This window comes from Dysidea avara, chromosome 2, assembly GCF_963678975.1.
Source record: "Dysidea avara chromosome 2, odDysAvar1.4, whole genome shotgun sequence".
Classification (NCBI taxonomy): Eukaryota; Metazoa; Porifera; class Demospongiae; order Dictyoceratida; family Dysideidae; genus Dysidea; species Dysidea avara.
The window spans coordinates 43,581,519-43,597,299 of record NC_089273.1 but is presented as its reverse complement, the minus strand read 5'-3'; the positions used below and the strand labels follow the sequence as shown (position 1 = coordinate 43,597,299).

The 15,781-nt window shown below is 37.8% G+C and overlaps 2 long non-coding RNA genes across 5 annotated transcripts; one reads left to right on the top strand and one right to left on the bottom strand.

Annotated features, from left to right (window-relative positions):
• Positions 1 to 5,337: 5,337 nt before the first annotated feature.
• LOC136247415 (uncharacterized) lies at positions 5,338 to 7,974 on the top strand. The gene is made up of 3 exons (XR_010697510.1): positions 5,338 to 5,868; positions 7,164 to 7,235; positions 7,750 to 7,974. It is a non-coding gene; the product is annotated as an uncharacterized lncRNA (long non-coding RNA).
• Positions 7,975 to 12,097: 4,123 nt separating this feature from the next.
• On the bottom strand, positions 12,098 to 13,786 carry LOC136247413 (uncharacterized). Of its 4 annotated transcripts, XR_010697509.1 has the most exons (7): positions 13,501 to 13,784; positions 13,380 to 13,446; positions 13,074 to 13,334; positions 12,785 to 13,024; positions 12,673 to 12,729; positions 12,556 to 12,620; positions 12,098 to 12,500 (listed from the first exon to the last, which is right to left on the bottom strand). It is a non-coding gene; the product is annotated as an uncharacterized lncRNA (long non-coding RNA). The 4 variants fall into 4 exon arrangements; XR_010697508.1 differs by having other exon boundaries at positions 12,785 to 13,008; positions 13,380 to 13,786; XR_010697506.1 differs by having other exon boundaries at positions 13,380 to 13,784.
• Between the last annotated feature and the right edge of the window lie 1,995 nt (positions 13,787 to 15,781).

Here is a 15,781-nt window from a genome sequence, read left to right as displayed (position 1 = left end):
ATGCGGGCGGGAGGGTATTACCATTATGCCATTATTTTATAATATTAACACTCTGATGTACAGACCTTGTCCAAATTGTCTTTCTTTCTTACTACAAACATTTCCTTCACCAGCTGATTCTACTTTTCGTGATCGTCAACTGTTTTTCGACAGTCAGCTGAAAACCTGCTTTGATGAAGTCGATAGAGCACGATTGCAATTGGCATTGCAGCAATTTGCTAAGGAAAACAACAGTTCTCCTGGTGATATATAGCGCATTGTAGCGTTCATCAACAAAAATTACAACAGTTTGGTATCACGTGTTCTTCTGAGCATGCGCAGAGTAAATAATGGCTTACCATGCGGTAGCTTAAGAAGGATGCGGGCGGTGGATGAGAAACTAATAATCACCAAATAGGGGCCTTATGTCAATATACAGGTTAAATTTTACAGTATGATGCTTCTTTGTAACTTTGTTGGACCCTTCCGCATTGTTCTGCTAAAGCGATCGAAACTCTCTAATAAAGCAGTCACCGTGCATTAAAATACTCTAATAGAGCAGTCAAGAATGTTTTGTAAACTATGTGGACCTTTAAACCTGTGAATGATGGAGCAACTATAACTGGGTATGTAGACTAGCTAAATCATCAACATTGACTGTTAACTGTTCCTTTAAAACTATAAACATTTTAAAAGATTCAACACTGAAATATGCATGAAGAAATTTGTGAAGCATTCTAATTATACAAACAGTGTCTATATAGGCTATGCACTTACATGCAGCTTCTAGATAAGTAGTCATATATGATAAGGTATGCTGTTAGCTTGCTTGTCAGGTTGAAGCAGCTCCAAGACGAGTTTTCATGCATGACTGGTCTCATATGGCACACACTAGCTACATCAACACTAACTGACATAACTATACTTCTTGAAACCATATAAAAGATTCAACAATATTATTAAGAATGAAGAGGTTTACAAAGTATTCTGGTTAATTGATAGTATTTACATAAAGATGTGAGAAGGTGTATGGCTGCAACCTTGTCAAGATAAAAGTTAGGTATGTGGTAGTTACAGTATGTGTCAGGCTGAGGTGACCCCAATGAAGAGGCTGAGGGTTACCAGCTGTAGTACATTGATTCACAAGCTTTCAATACTAAAAGGCCCCTGGTAAGATACATAGTTTGTAAAACATTCTGTGACTGCTCTATTAGAGTATTTTAATGGACAGTGACTGATCGTTTTAGCGGAACAGTATGGAGGGTCCAATAATGTTACAAAGAAGCATCATACTGTAAACTCTAACCTATATATTGACATGATAACCTTCATCAGGCATTTTCTGTTGGTCATTCTCGTTTCCGCTTTCCATTTCTGTCCTGTTCCCATTTTCCTAGAATTCTACTTACCCCATTTATGTCCAAAATAGTGAGTGACCTTTGTCAATATATAAAATGTCTAGCAACACTCACAGTTTGTTTAAACTGGTTGTAAAATGGAACATCTTTATCCAAAAAAATAAGTTGATACTTGTTGGAAATATAATTGTGTTACCCTAATTCATACTGCTACTACTATGGCATTAACTTTGACATACAGTTTTTTCTTCAGATACCTAACAGTCACTATGTAAATCATGAGGCATATAGTTACCATGTTACATGCTTACCTAATATAATCATGTATCCCAAACTTGTCAAGGGCGTCAGAGTAGGTGCGACGAGTGAGGCCAGAGCCTCACCACTTTTTGGCTGAGTGAAATTTAAAAAAAATTAAACTTGATGAAGCCAAACTGAAAGTAGTTTATATGTAATACTTGGCATTAATTAAATAGCAATAATGGGAACAACACTAACCTAACCTGTCTTTCACTCAGAACAGCTTCATGTCGACTTCATCCGTATTAAGCGCCTCTAAAAATAATTACCGTTATACCAGCTTGGGCTTTGTTTCTCTTTGTAGCTACTTTGGAAACACTTCTTACTGTTTATTAATAGACGCAAATGATAAGGTTAGGAGTTAAACAGTATTATGGTTGATTTTGGTCAGTCTCCATTGAACACTTGCACACAGTACTACAACCAAAGGGTGCATCCAAATGGCATCTCTAAAAATGCTAGGCCTCAGGGAATTATGCTCCAAATTTTCATTATTATTCTATTCCGAATTTCTCCAAAAAAGTTATCAATATGCTCTTATTATCCCGAAAATGTACTCATTATTCTTAAAATTATTTCTAATTTTTATAGAAAATGTCCAACTATTGCAATTTATAATGTTTAGCAGGAATTTGTTACAGTAATTATGTTGTTCTATTAGACAGGAAAGTTAGCTTTTAGATACTAAGATGCTTAGTTGCTGCAGTGCAGTAAAAATTAATTATTCCGTTGACTGTTCTATTAGAGTAGATGACTGCTCTATTAGAGCATCTTGATCTCAACAACGTGAAATTGCATAATATGCCAATTATGCTCTTAAACGACTTCAAAATTCCAGAATAATTCCCTATTCTTATACCCCATCATTATACTCAAAATTATGCAGGTATAATTCCCGGACCCCCCTAGGGAATGCCCACAGATTGAACCTTTCCACTTTCACTTTTACTCTGACACCCCTGCTTGTGCTTCTCCTACTGTGGCATTAACTTTGAAAAATATTTGGTTTCTTCTTTGGTTACCTGATAGTTACTATATAAATCATGACATTTGGCTGGTATTTACCTTGATACATGGTTACCTAACATAACCATGCTACCCCAAACTTGTCCTGCTCCCACTGTGGCATTATAACTATGAAATATACTATATATATATATATATATATTTTGTTTCAGTTACCTGACAGTTACTATATAGAACATGACATTTAGCTGGTAGTTACCTAGTTACATGGTTACCTAATATAACCACGCTAACCAAAACTCATGCTGCTCCGATTGTGCTGCTCCCACTGTGGCAGTATATATAACTTTGAATTTTTTCTTCAGTTACCTGATAGTTACTGTATAAATCAAGACATTTGTCTGGTAGTTACCTCATTACATGGTTAACTAATATAACAATGCTACTCCAAACTCATACTGCTCTCACTGTGGCATTGTAACTTTGCACTTTTTCAGCTACCACTGTGGCTGGTAGTTATTTCATACTGCTCTCACTGTGGCTGGTAGTTATTTTGTTACATTGTTACCTAATTATAACACAAATTCGTGCTTCTCACACTGTAGCATTAACTTTGAAATTTTTTCAGCTACGTAACAGTTACTCAGTGTTGGGAGTAATGCGTTACTTATGTAATGCGTTATGTAATATTATTACTTTTGTGGTAACTAAGTAATATAACGAAATATGCTATAAAAACAGGTAATATAACTCAAGTTACTTTACTTACAAGTGTAACGCGTTACCTAAGTAATATAGTTACTGTAACGAATCTAATATTATGTAATATTATTACTATAAGTAACGAAGTTACTAAATCTCGTTAGTAATCCACTGAGTATAACGCCTAGCCACAACGAAGTAATGAAGCCTACTGAATAAAGCTTATTTACCAGCTTCTTACTTATAACCAAGATTTGCACATTGTCCAACAATGCAATCATGTCACATGATAAGATGTTAGTTTTACATGTGCAGCTTAAGGCTGCGGACACAAAGTAATAATAATATGTAATATTATAGTTACTTTATTTTATGGGTAATATGTAACTGTAACTAAATAGTTCAGTTGCAAGTAATATGTAATATGTAACTAGTTACTTTTACAAAGTAACTTGCCCAACACTGTAGTCACTATATAAATCATGACATTTGGCTGGTAGTTACCTGTTTACATGGTTACCTAATATAATCATGATGTCCCAAACCCGTGCTTCTCCCACTGTAGCATTAACTTTGAAATATGTTTCTTTTTCAGTTACCTGACAGCAGTGTTGGGAGTAACACGTTACTTATGTAATGCGTTATGTAATATTACTACTTTTGTGGTAACTAAGTAATATAACGAAATATGCTATAAAAACAGGTAATATAACTCAAGGTACTTTACTTACAAGTGTAACCCGTTACCTAAGTAGTATAGTTACTGTAACGAATCTAATAATTATTACATAATATTATTACTACAAATAACGAAGTTACTAAATCTCGTTAGTAATCCACTGAGTAATGCCTAGCCACAACGAAGTAATGAAGCCTACTGAATAAAGCTTATTCACCAGCTTCTTACTGATAACCAAGATTTGCACATTGTCCAACAATGCAATCATGTCACGAGATAAGATGGTAGTTTCACTTGTGACAGCTTAAGGTTGTGGACACAAAGTAATATAATATGTAATATTATTATAGTTACTTTATTTTATGGGTAATATGTGACTGTAACTAAATAGTTCAGTTGCAAGTAATATGTAACCCATCCAAAAACAGCTTATAGCTGTAAAAAAAGTGCGCGTCCAAGTAAAGCAGAGTTAACTGCGACAAAAAGTAATGATATCATAATGCGGCCATGTGCGAGGTGTGCAAGTTGTAAAATTAATATTAGCTAATCAGATAATACAATGTTATTGTTAAAGTGTTAATGAGAACTAGATGTTGCTAGTTTTTAAGTGTGTGAGCATCTTCATAAATGCCACATAAATTTAATTCTCAATAAAGCAATGTGTATAGATTCTCTGATAGTAATAAATAGTTTGAGTTTGGCCACCTTTCCTTTGTTCGTAGCATTGCTGTATACAGGAAAGGCGGCCAAACTCAAACTATTTATTACTATCAGAGAATCTATACACATTGCTTTATTGAGAATTAAATTTATGTGGCATTTATGAAGATGCTCACACACTTAAAAACTAGCAACATCTAGTTCTCATTAACACTTTAACAATAACATTGTATTATCTGATTAGCTAATATTAATTTTACAACTTGCACACCTCGCACATGGCCGCATTATGATATCATTACTTTTTGTCGCAGTTAACTCTGCTTTACTTGGACGCGCACTTTTTTTACAGCTATAAGCTGTTTTTGGATGGGATTTCAATACTTTTTGTTAGAATAAGCAATGTACTGTTGATAACAGTAGGTGAGTTTCCATGGTTTTGACAGAAACCCCAGATTACAGTGACAGAATGTTAAAATATAACTGTAATTATAGTGGCCAGGGCCGCCTACATTGGGGGTAACTGGGGTATTTTGCCCCCTACCACAGCCCAAAAGGGGCCACTTGAATACCTGTTTAAAGAAAGATCGAGATACTCTAATAGAGCAGTCCTGATCTAGACCCTTCCTTGCCCCTGGGCCCCTCTTTAACTCTTTTCCCTGTGCCCTCTAATTTCTCAGGACGGCCCTGTTAGTGGCATGCAACTGCAGTCAACTAACACCCATTTTAACTATTAAACCCTTAACAACGCTTTGCCTTTCATCTTGTACTGCATTGAAACGATCAAAATACTCTATTAGAGCAGTCACAAAACAGCTGTAACACAGCAATCAATATTTAGCATAGTTACAACTTTTGCTTAGCATCGGATTGTATAGTTTAAATTACTAGCTACTTACAGACTTTACAATATAAAAATATGGCACTTGTAGAAATGTGACTGTTTTATTAGAGTATCTCGATCTACTTCAAGCATTGACTAATTCAAGTGAAGAAGCTACGCCCCTGCCAAGAGATCTTGTGAAATGAAATGAGAATAGTAAAGAAAAGGCAAGTATGTACAGAGACAATAGAAGGGCGCGTAATTATGTCCTGTTGTAAATAAACGCCTTTAAAATTTATATTACTACTAAATAAATGCACCAGAATAGGTTTGTGTGGCTGTTGTCTCCAAGGTTGTCTCATTACTTGTCTTTTCGTGTTGAAGGGATTTAGTCGCAATTGGTGAGTTTAACTATACATGTATTTGTGTTGTAAAACTTAATTGTAAAAAGGCGATTAGCACATATCATGATAAACATGTATTTGTCACAGTAGAGTCTCTCACGAAGTCACGATTATTACGAGACATTGGACCAGGGTAAAAATTTACTGCTATATTTAGAGGTTGTAGCGTTTGTATATCTTAGTATCTTAATAAATAATCCCCCATGATCACTAATCACTAATAGTACAGTGAAAACTGGTCATTATTCAGGCCGTAGGGACAAAATTTTCTGACCTTGCCTTTTAAAGAGGTGGCTGCATTATGCGGCCTTAAAAAAAGGTAAGAAGCATGCTGTTCTAACTGGCTATAGAGATGGATTTAGTGTATGACAGCATATGAGACAGTGAGTGCTGGTAGCAAGGGGACAGCCAATCTGTTAGAGCACCAAAAGCACTGCTTCAGACATAGGCAGTTGACTGTCAGCCCCAAGTGTAAAAAGTTTCACTATTGGTCCTTATAAGTTCCTGGTGAAGAAAGTGATGAAGTCATTATCCATAGGATATATTTTTCAGAGTATCCTTTTCAGTTCTACAATATAGTAGCCAAGCATAAGATGAACATAACACAGCATTCTAGTAGTTTAGTGGTGACCACAACACTGACTGAGTTAAACTGTGGTGAGATTTGAGACTACCAGAAGCCCTGGAATGTCTTCAACACATGAAATACCAAATATCTAATGCCTGGCTTTCATCCACAGTGGACCTGTCTTGGTGGCCACTTGTACAGAAGGGAAACAGCTGCCACACAGTCTTGCGAGCGAAACAGCTAGTTGCCACACCCCTTAATTATCAATTTGTAAAATCTTTAGCAAAATTGTGTGTGCGAGCAAGTGCGATGTGGCAGTGCCGTGTATATGGTTGCTGCCTAGCAGTGACACATCACGAGTATTGAAGTCACAATGCATTACTGTATCATCCATCTAAATACAATCTCTGAATGTGTCATTTTGTGTAGAGAGCAATCTTCCTGACCTGCAGGTTTCAGTGTATATTGTTAACCATTAATATTGTTCGCAATATTGTGAACTATATGTACAGTGAAACCTCACTTAGTGGCCACCTCTTTAATAAGACCACCTTATTATATTGGCCACCTCTATTAGGTCCCAAATATAGCTAAGCATTACTTATGACCTCATTAATAAGGCCACCTTGTTATTCAGGCCAAATTTTTTGGTCCCACAGCCTGCCATATTAATGAGGTTTCATTGTACTTATGTGAATTTTTATTTTTCGTAACTTTTCTTCAGGTTTACTGATGGGCACTATGAAGCATTGTTGACTGGTACGTGTATAATGTGGTGACTTGAAATTCTAAAACAGTACGTAGCATGTCTTGTATGTACATGTAATGTGTTGTAATGTGTCCACACATCCACACATCTTAGAAATAAATATAATTGTATTCTCTATAAATAGTCAGTTCCATTGTGCCACTGGGTCATAAGTTGGTTGAGTATGGATCATCCAGGGCACTTGAGTCACATTTTGTCCTGGCCAAGTGGATCTCATCCACTGACAGAATATACAGGATCAGATCACGTGTATAAATTACGGTGGAACTTGTTTATTGCCACCTTCACTCATTCAGCAGGTAACAGTATATAAATTCTCAATTGGAATTGGCTTTTCAAGAGTGGTTGTCTTTCTATACTAGTGGCCATTAAGACAGGTTGTACTGATAGAGTGTGCATACTAGAGATGCAACAATATCCTCCACTTAGTGTCGTTTGATAGTGATGCAATGGAGACTATGTATTATTGCATTTAAATACTATACTATTATATTGCAACTCTAGCACGTATTTATAACAGGAATGATTGTTAACCGTTTAGACATGCTGGAGCCACACCCACTCATCTAGATTCTACAAATGAAGTCATACCAACTTGTTGTCATCATACTTACTCGTTACTCCCTTGGATGAATATACATGCCGTCATGTGAGACTTGCTACCATGGCGGGCCACTGGAAAACATTTGCATAGCAGTTATATTACAGTCATTATTGTACAATTCTTACATTATTGTTGTGAAAAGTGTTTGGTATTTATGTGTCTCCTCTGCACTGTTAAAAATGAAGTGCTATGATAGCACCTAAAAATGCTATGGTAGCACCTAAAAGTGCTAAATTTTGACTGCTCCGGTCAAAAAATAGCACCTAGAGGTGCTACCATAGCACTTCATTTTTAACAGTGTGTATGTTGTAGTTACATGTGTAATTTTGTGTGGGGGTGCTATAAAATGCAATAATGCATGGTGACAATTGTATTAGGCGATTTTGCACACTTCCTTTTAAGCTAGCTACATGTGCTAATTACTCACAGCTTGTGTCAACAACTGGTAACCGCAGTTGTACTCTTGTGTCATTCTTTAAGCCGCGCCCTTAGAGGACAAATTATGTGGGGGCGACTAATTTCAAAACGAAGGATGGTATGCAGCACCATAGATTATATCTATGGACTATAATCGGCTATGGCAGCACACTTCTTGGTGGCTATATGTACTGATTAACTACATAGAGCGCCAGTTCATCAATACCCAGTGACCGCAGTTGTGCTCTGCGTCATACTTTAAATTCCGAGTAAAATTCTTAGAGAGTAAATGACGTGGGGGCGACTAAATTCAAATTTCAAACTAGCCATTCTCGAAAACAAATGTTTCAATCTGAACGAAACTTTTAGAACAGTTTAAAGACACATTGCCCTACATGCAAAGCGAGTATTGCGGAAAACAACAATCTGGGATTTGTATTTGGCCTCTAGGTCGACTGAGGACGACTGAAACTTCGTTTGGTGCTGAAATCACGACTGTAGGGTAATCATGTATGGTGAAATCGATGATGTGAATCTTGAGGTGATTGAGTGAATACTGAAGCGATAACAGGGCGATCAATGTTCGGAATGCACAAAGGAACGCAAGGCATACACCTGCGGTTGCGTCTAACCGCATGCGATAAAAAAAAAAAAATTAAACTTCACCTTTGATGTCGGCAACCTCGATCACGAAACAATCGGCATGGATTTGCTTCACTGCTTGTGTGGTAGTTACTAGTGACACGATGAGTTCAACTCCAGAGTTTCAGAGGGATAGCGTAAGTGACAGGTGGATTACAGGAAGGCCGAATTTGACAACGTTCGTTCTTGTAAAATCCACACGTAGTGGTCGCGTCATTTATTGTCTGCGGCGCGCGTTTCTGCTTTACTGGCCGCGCGACTCACTACCGTGAGTCTTGATATGTAACTAGTTACTTTTAAAAAGTAACTTACCCAACACTACCTGACAGTTACTATATAAATCAAGACATTAGGCTGGTAGTTACCTTGTTACATGGTTACCTAAAATAGCTATGCTTCCCCAAACTTGTGCTGCTCCCACTGTGGAATTTCAGAGTTACTATATAAATCATGACATTTGGCTGGTAGTTACCTTGTTACATGGTTACGTAATATAAAAATGCTGTCCCAAACTCGTACTTCTCCCACTGTAGCATTAACTTTGAAATATATATATCTAATCAAAAACAGCCAAGCTGTAAAAAAAGGAGTGCGGCCCTTGAAAAGGCTATGGTGAAAAAAGATGTGAAATCCAAGGTGGCGGCCAAGAAATGGCTGTGATGGTAGGTTAATGGTAAAAATTTTAATAACAACAATTCAGGTGAATTTGGTGCAGCTTGGTCAATTGGCACAAAATTCACCTGAATTGTCGTTATTAAAATTTTTACCATTAACCTACCATCACAGCCATTTCTTGGCCGCCACCTTGAATTTCACATCTATTTTCACCATAGCCTTTTCAAGGGCTGCACTCCTTTTTTTACAGCTTGGTTGTTTTTGACTTCTTTTTGTATTTGTATACCCCAAAGCCGGCCTATGGCCAGCTTTGGGGCTTTTTAACCTATATATTTTTCTTTACCACAGGAAAAAGAAAAAGATGAAGCAGATTTTATAAACACTTTAACTCATTCTGATTTTATCAGTAAATGTACAAATTATATATATAATGCATATATCAAGAGTTCATAATATAAAAAGAGAGCATATATTTATTACATGTCAACTAATCCCCACAGGATAATTTGCAGCTGATCTCTCTACTGGGTGATCTGCTTGTATGTAGATGAACACTTTACAGGATTCTCTCTACAGGGTGATTTGACCCTAGCTGAACTTTCTGCAGGGTTATCTGTTTGTAGTTGAATTCTCTGCAGGGTGATTTGTTTGCAGCTGAACTCTCTACAAGGTAACTTCTCCTAGGTGATCTGTCTACAGGGTGACTTGTTTCTAGCTGGTCTCTCTACAGGGCAATTTGTTTGTAGCTGAATTCTCTACAGGGCGATGTGTTTGTAGCTGAACTCTCTACATGGCGGTTGCTTTGTAGCTGAACTCTCTAAAAGGTGACTTCTTCTAGCTGAACTCTCTACAGCGTGATCTTTTCATAGCTGAACTCTCTACAGGATGATTTGTTTGTAGCTGAAAACCCTACAAGGTAACTTCTTCTAGCTGATCTTTCTACAGGACGATTTGTTTGTAGCTGAGTTCTCTACAGGGTGTTTGTTTGCAGCTGAATTCTCTACATGGTGGTTTCTTTATAGCTGAACTCTCTACAAGGTGACTTCTTCTAGCTGATCTCTCTACAGGGTGATTTGTTTGTAACTGAACTCTCTACAGGTGATTTGATTGTAGCTGAACTCTCTACAAGGTGATACTTCTAGGTGATCTCTCTACAGGATGACTTGTTTCTAGCTGGTCTCTCTACAGGGCGATTTGTTTGTAGCTGAATTCTCTACAGGGCGATGTGTTTGTAGCTGAACTCTCTACATGGCGGTTGCTTTGTAGCTGAACTCTCTAAAAGGTGACTTCTTCTAGCTGAACTCTCTACAGTGTGATCTTTTCATAGCTGAACTCTCTACAGGATGATTTGTTTGTAGCTGAAAACCCTACAAGGTAACTTCTTCTAGCTGATCTTTCTACAGGACAATTTGTTTGTAGCTGAGTTCTCTACAGGGTGTTTGTTTGCAGCTGAATTCTCTACATGGTGGTTTCTTTATAGCTGAACTCTCTACAAGGTGACTTCTTCTAGCTGATCTCTCTACAGGGTGATTTGTTTGTAACTGAACTCTCTACAGGTGATTTGATTGTAGCTGAACTCTCTACAAGGTGATACTTCTAGGTGATCTCTCTACAGGATGACTTGTTTCTAGCTGGTCTCTCTACAGGGCGATTTGTTTGTAGCTGAATTCTCTACAAGGTAACTTCTCCTAGGTGATCTGTCTACAGGGTGACTTGTTTCTAGCTGGTCTCTCTACAGGGCGATTTGTTTGTAGCTGAATTCTCTACAGGGAGATGTGTTTGTAGCTGAACTCTCTACAAGGTGACTTCTTCTAGCTGATCTCTCTACAGGGTGATTTGTTTGTAACTGAACTCTCTACAGGTGATTTGATTGTAGCTGAACTCTCTACAAGGTGATACTTCTAGGTGATCTCTCTACAGGATGACTTGTTTCTAACTGAACTCTCAACAGGGTGATCTATTCATAGCTGAACTTTCTACTGGGTGATTTCTTTGCAGCTGAACTCTCTACATGGTGGTTTCTTTGTAGCTAAACTCTCTACAAGGTAATTTCTTCTAGCTGAACTCTCTACAGGGCGACTTGTTTCTAGCTGATCTCTCTACAGGGTGATCTGTTCATAGCTGAACTTTCTACAGGGTGATTTGTTTGCAGCTGAACTCTCTACATGGTAGTTTCTTTGTAGCTGAATTCTCTACAATGGGACTTCTTCTAGCTGAACTCTCTACAAAGTGACTTGTTTCTAGCTGATCTCTCTACAGGGTGACTTGTTTCTAGCTGAACTCTCTACAGGTGATTTGTTTGTAGCTGAACTCTCTACAAGGTAACTTCTTCTATAGTACGTTCGCGTTGAGCTGAACCCTCAAAAACGATTAATAACTTATGATTGCTACATCGCATGGGCCTCCTGTATTGCTCGATACGTAGCGCTTCTCGATCCGCTAAAAATATATTAAAAGCGCTTCATTCGAATGTAAGACACTCCAGTTATGACACTGTAAAGTTTCGCCATACATTTTCAATGGGGAAGCCTCTAAAGCGCGGCCCTTTGATGGTCATGTTGACACATGTTTGTGGCCAAGCCAGACGTCACACACCCGCCCTCAACACGCATGATTTCACCATCCGTTATGTAAGAGGCTGTAATACACTTTTACAAGAAAAATAAAACAGATTTTGTGTGTGTAAAACAGAGTTGCATAAGTAGAAGAGCTGAGGCCACTGTTGCACTATTTAGAAGATAAGTGGCCTGCTTATATTCAGGTAAAAAACTTCTTCAGCCTCAAAAGAGAAAAAAACCAAATTATAACAGCTCAAAATCTGTTATTTAGCATTGGTGTTCCTGCAAATGAGCCAAACAACATGTATTTTATTTCACATTCACCACAGCTGACTATCATCTTCTGTTCCCATTTAGTCAATTTGTCATTTTAATCCTTTTCTCATCACTTCACCACACATGTACACAGTTTTTAAAGCCAGCATTTTGTTTTTGAAGTTACATTCCCAAAAAACTCTAAAATTTCAACAAATGAAATAACACTGTTTGTATGAATTTGGGCTGATAGTACCTGTAGTGACTTCCAAACACTCCTGCACTGATTTAATATACAAGGGATGGTATGTTCAACTTCTGCTATATAGCACAATAAAGCAATGGTATTTTTTATTAAAGTGCACACACTTACACTTCATCTGTATTTTCATGTACTTCACAGAGTTTAATCCCAGCTACCCGATGACTCCTGGGGAACAAAATCAAGTTGTAACACCAATGCTGCAAATATCAAACAATCTTACATCAGATGAAGTAAGCCCAGAAGAAGACTTGGACCCGTTGCTGCTAGTGGAAGATTCATTAATACCACCATCACCATCTTCACTATCACTGCTGATTTGGATGAGGAATTGCTCTAGAAGTTCTTCATTACCCAAGTCTCATCCAAATACACAACCGGTCTTCCTTCAGTTCTGTTGCACCTCGTTCGTCTTTAATATTTATGATGCTGATGGACTGTGCAGGGCTACTCATAGCATGCCCTGCATATACGTGTAGTGACATTAAAGCACAAACAATTTCAATGCTAACCTCTTGTCATTAATCGTCTTGTACTTAAATCCCATATCACTCAACACTCTTTAAAGCAATGTTCTACCCCCAGAGAAAACACCATCATTCTTAAGTTTGGTCTAAGACGGAGTACGTGACAAAGTTGCAGGTTTCAAAATTTAACTTGCCAAAATCTTTGAGAGCGATAGATTTCCTTCCTTCCGTACAATGAATGGATCTTGTCTGACAGTATCTGGGTCAAAACTGTCTGCATCAACATGGACTCGTGAACATTTGTACCTGACGATTACAATTGAGCGGGCTTGTGCAAAGTGCATTTTGCACCTTTTTCTTGGCGTAAATAAACCACCTTTCTTGCGGTGCTCCATTCTAATAGATGTCCTTGAAATCCCTGCATGGCGTAATGTATGCCAAAACCCAGCAAAGAAGGCATTACATACAATACCGGTGGCCTTCTAGATTCTCTCCGTGATGTTGATAGAAATTTTACATTTCTTCGCTTCTTGCTTAAAGTACTCACATAGTTTCATAAGTAGATACTTCGTTTGGCTGTTTAACTTCTTTCCAAGGGGGGTTCTCTCCGCACTCGCTGACGGTGCACTGGACGCCATATTCACAACAATTAAGTGCGCGCCCGTAACATGGGCTTACGAATAAATGCGTCATAAACATTATGTTTAAAGCCTTTGATCTTGTATGGCTTCTTAATCAACAACCCAGGATTCAGCTCAACGCGAACGTACTATAGCTGATCTTTTTACAGGGCATATTTGTTTGTAGCTGAGTTCTCTACAGGATGATTTGTTTGCAGCCGAACTCTCTACATGGGAGTTTCATTGTAGCTGAACTCTCTACAATGTAACTTCTTCTAGCTGAACTCTCTACAGGGTGACTTGTTTCTAGCTGAACTCTCTACAGGTGATTTGTTTGCAGCTGAACTCTCTACATGGTGGTTTCTTTGTAGCTGAACTCTCTAAAATGTAACTTCTTCTATCTGATATTTCTACAGGGTGATTTGTTTGTAGCTGAATTCTCTACAGGGTGATTTATTTGCAGCTGAACTCTCTAGAAGGTCACTTCTTCTAGCTGAACTCTCTATAGAGTGATTGATTTTTTTGCAGCTGAACTCTCTACATAGTGGTTTCTTTGTAACTGAACTCTCTACAGGGTGATTTGTTTGTAGCTGAACTCTCTACATGGTGGTTTCTTTGTAACTGAACTCTCTACAAGGTAACTTCTTCTAGCTGATCTCTCTACAGGGCAATTTGTTTGAGCTGAACTCTCTACATGATGGTTTCTTTGTAGCTGAACTCTCTATTAGGTACCTTCTTCTGGCTGATCTGACTACAGGGTGACTTGTTTGTAGCTGAATCCCCTACAGAATAACTTGCAATGTAATATAATTGAGTAAATTATAAAAGCAGCTGAATGCTTTATTAGGGTCACTGCTCTATTAGAGTATCTCTATCTCGCATTTACTACACGTAGTTGCCTTTCGAATCATAACTCAGTGGTTTGTAATCCGATTCTTCTGTACTACTGCAAGTACGTTCTATGATGATTATTCCAGCTACATACTGATTTTTAGCTCATTGCTCTAAGCGGTTTGCCTGATAGACATGAAAACTAATAGCATTTTTATTCATAAAAATCGATCGCGTAATTTTGACACAGGTCGGGTTTTGTGTCATATCTCCGTAGTCTTTATCCCGATTCCTTTCAAACCACAAAAAGGCACTCCTACGATGGTTGCTCCATTTACATAGCAATTTTCAACTGATTCCTCAAAGAGTTTACCCTGTAGGCGTGACAGACCTTCGACCTTATTTTACGCACATAATCGGTCATAACTCCGTGAATGTTCATCGAATTCCTACCAAAGTTGGTACAGAGATCCGCCTTAATGAGCCCTTTAAGTGTGCCAAATGTCATCCCGATCCGAGCACGCATTCGTGTTTTATGGCGGATTTTGCGAAGTGTGCGAAATGAAGAAGTAGAAGAAGAAAAAACGAAGAAATTAAAACGAAATTTTGTTCGCTCGTATCTCGGAAATGGCTAGAGCGATTTTCTTCAAATGTGGTGTGTAGACTCCCCTTGCTGGCCGGCACCTCTCTAGAAAATTTGGTTCCAATCAGATAAGGGATCACAGAGCTACATAGGTGTGAAAATTGCATTTTTTTCTTCCTGTTAATATACTCACGGGGGCTTCTTGGGCCGCACGACACACTACCATGTGTCTTGATATATCTTTTTCAGTTATCTGATATAGTATAGTGGCGTATTACCCAAAATTTGCAATATTGTGCCCTTTTTCATAAAGCCATGAAACTTTCCACACAAAAAGTAGTCCTCAATACATGTATTTTTAGATATAGTACCATCGCTGATTTGACTTTTGGTGACCTTTACAGCCACTTTTGTATGGAAAATTGATCATTTTTGTCTTTAACTCCCTGAGGTAGTCATTAACTGGTTAAAAACATGGTACCAAACAAACGATCTTGCTGACAGAAACAACTTGGTTTTTATTTGAAGTCAATAGGTGATTTCATTACAAATTTATGATCATTTTTATTAGCTGCAAAATTCGATATGTTTATTTGCCCTCTGGGTGTGAATTACCTGTGGGCAGATAATTATGCATAAATTTATCAAATTTTGCAGTTAATAAAAATGATCATACCTTTGTAATGAAATCACCTATTGACTTCAAATAAAAACCAAGT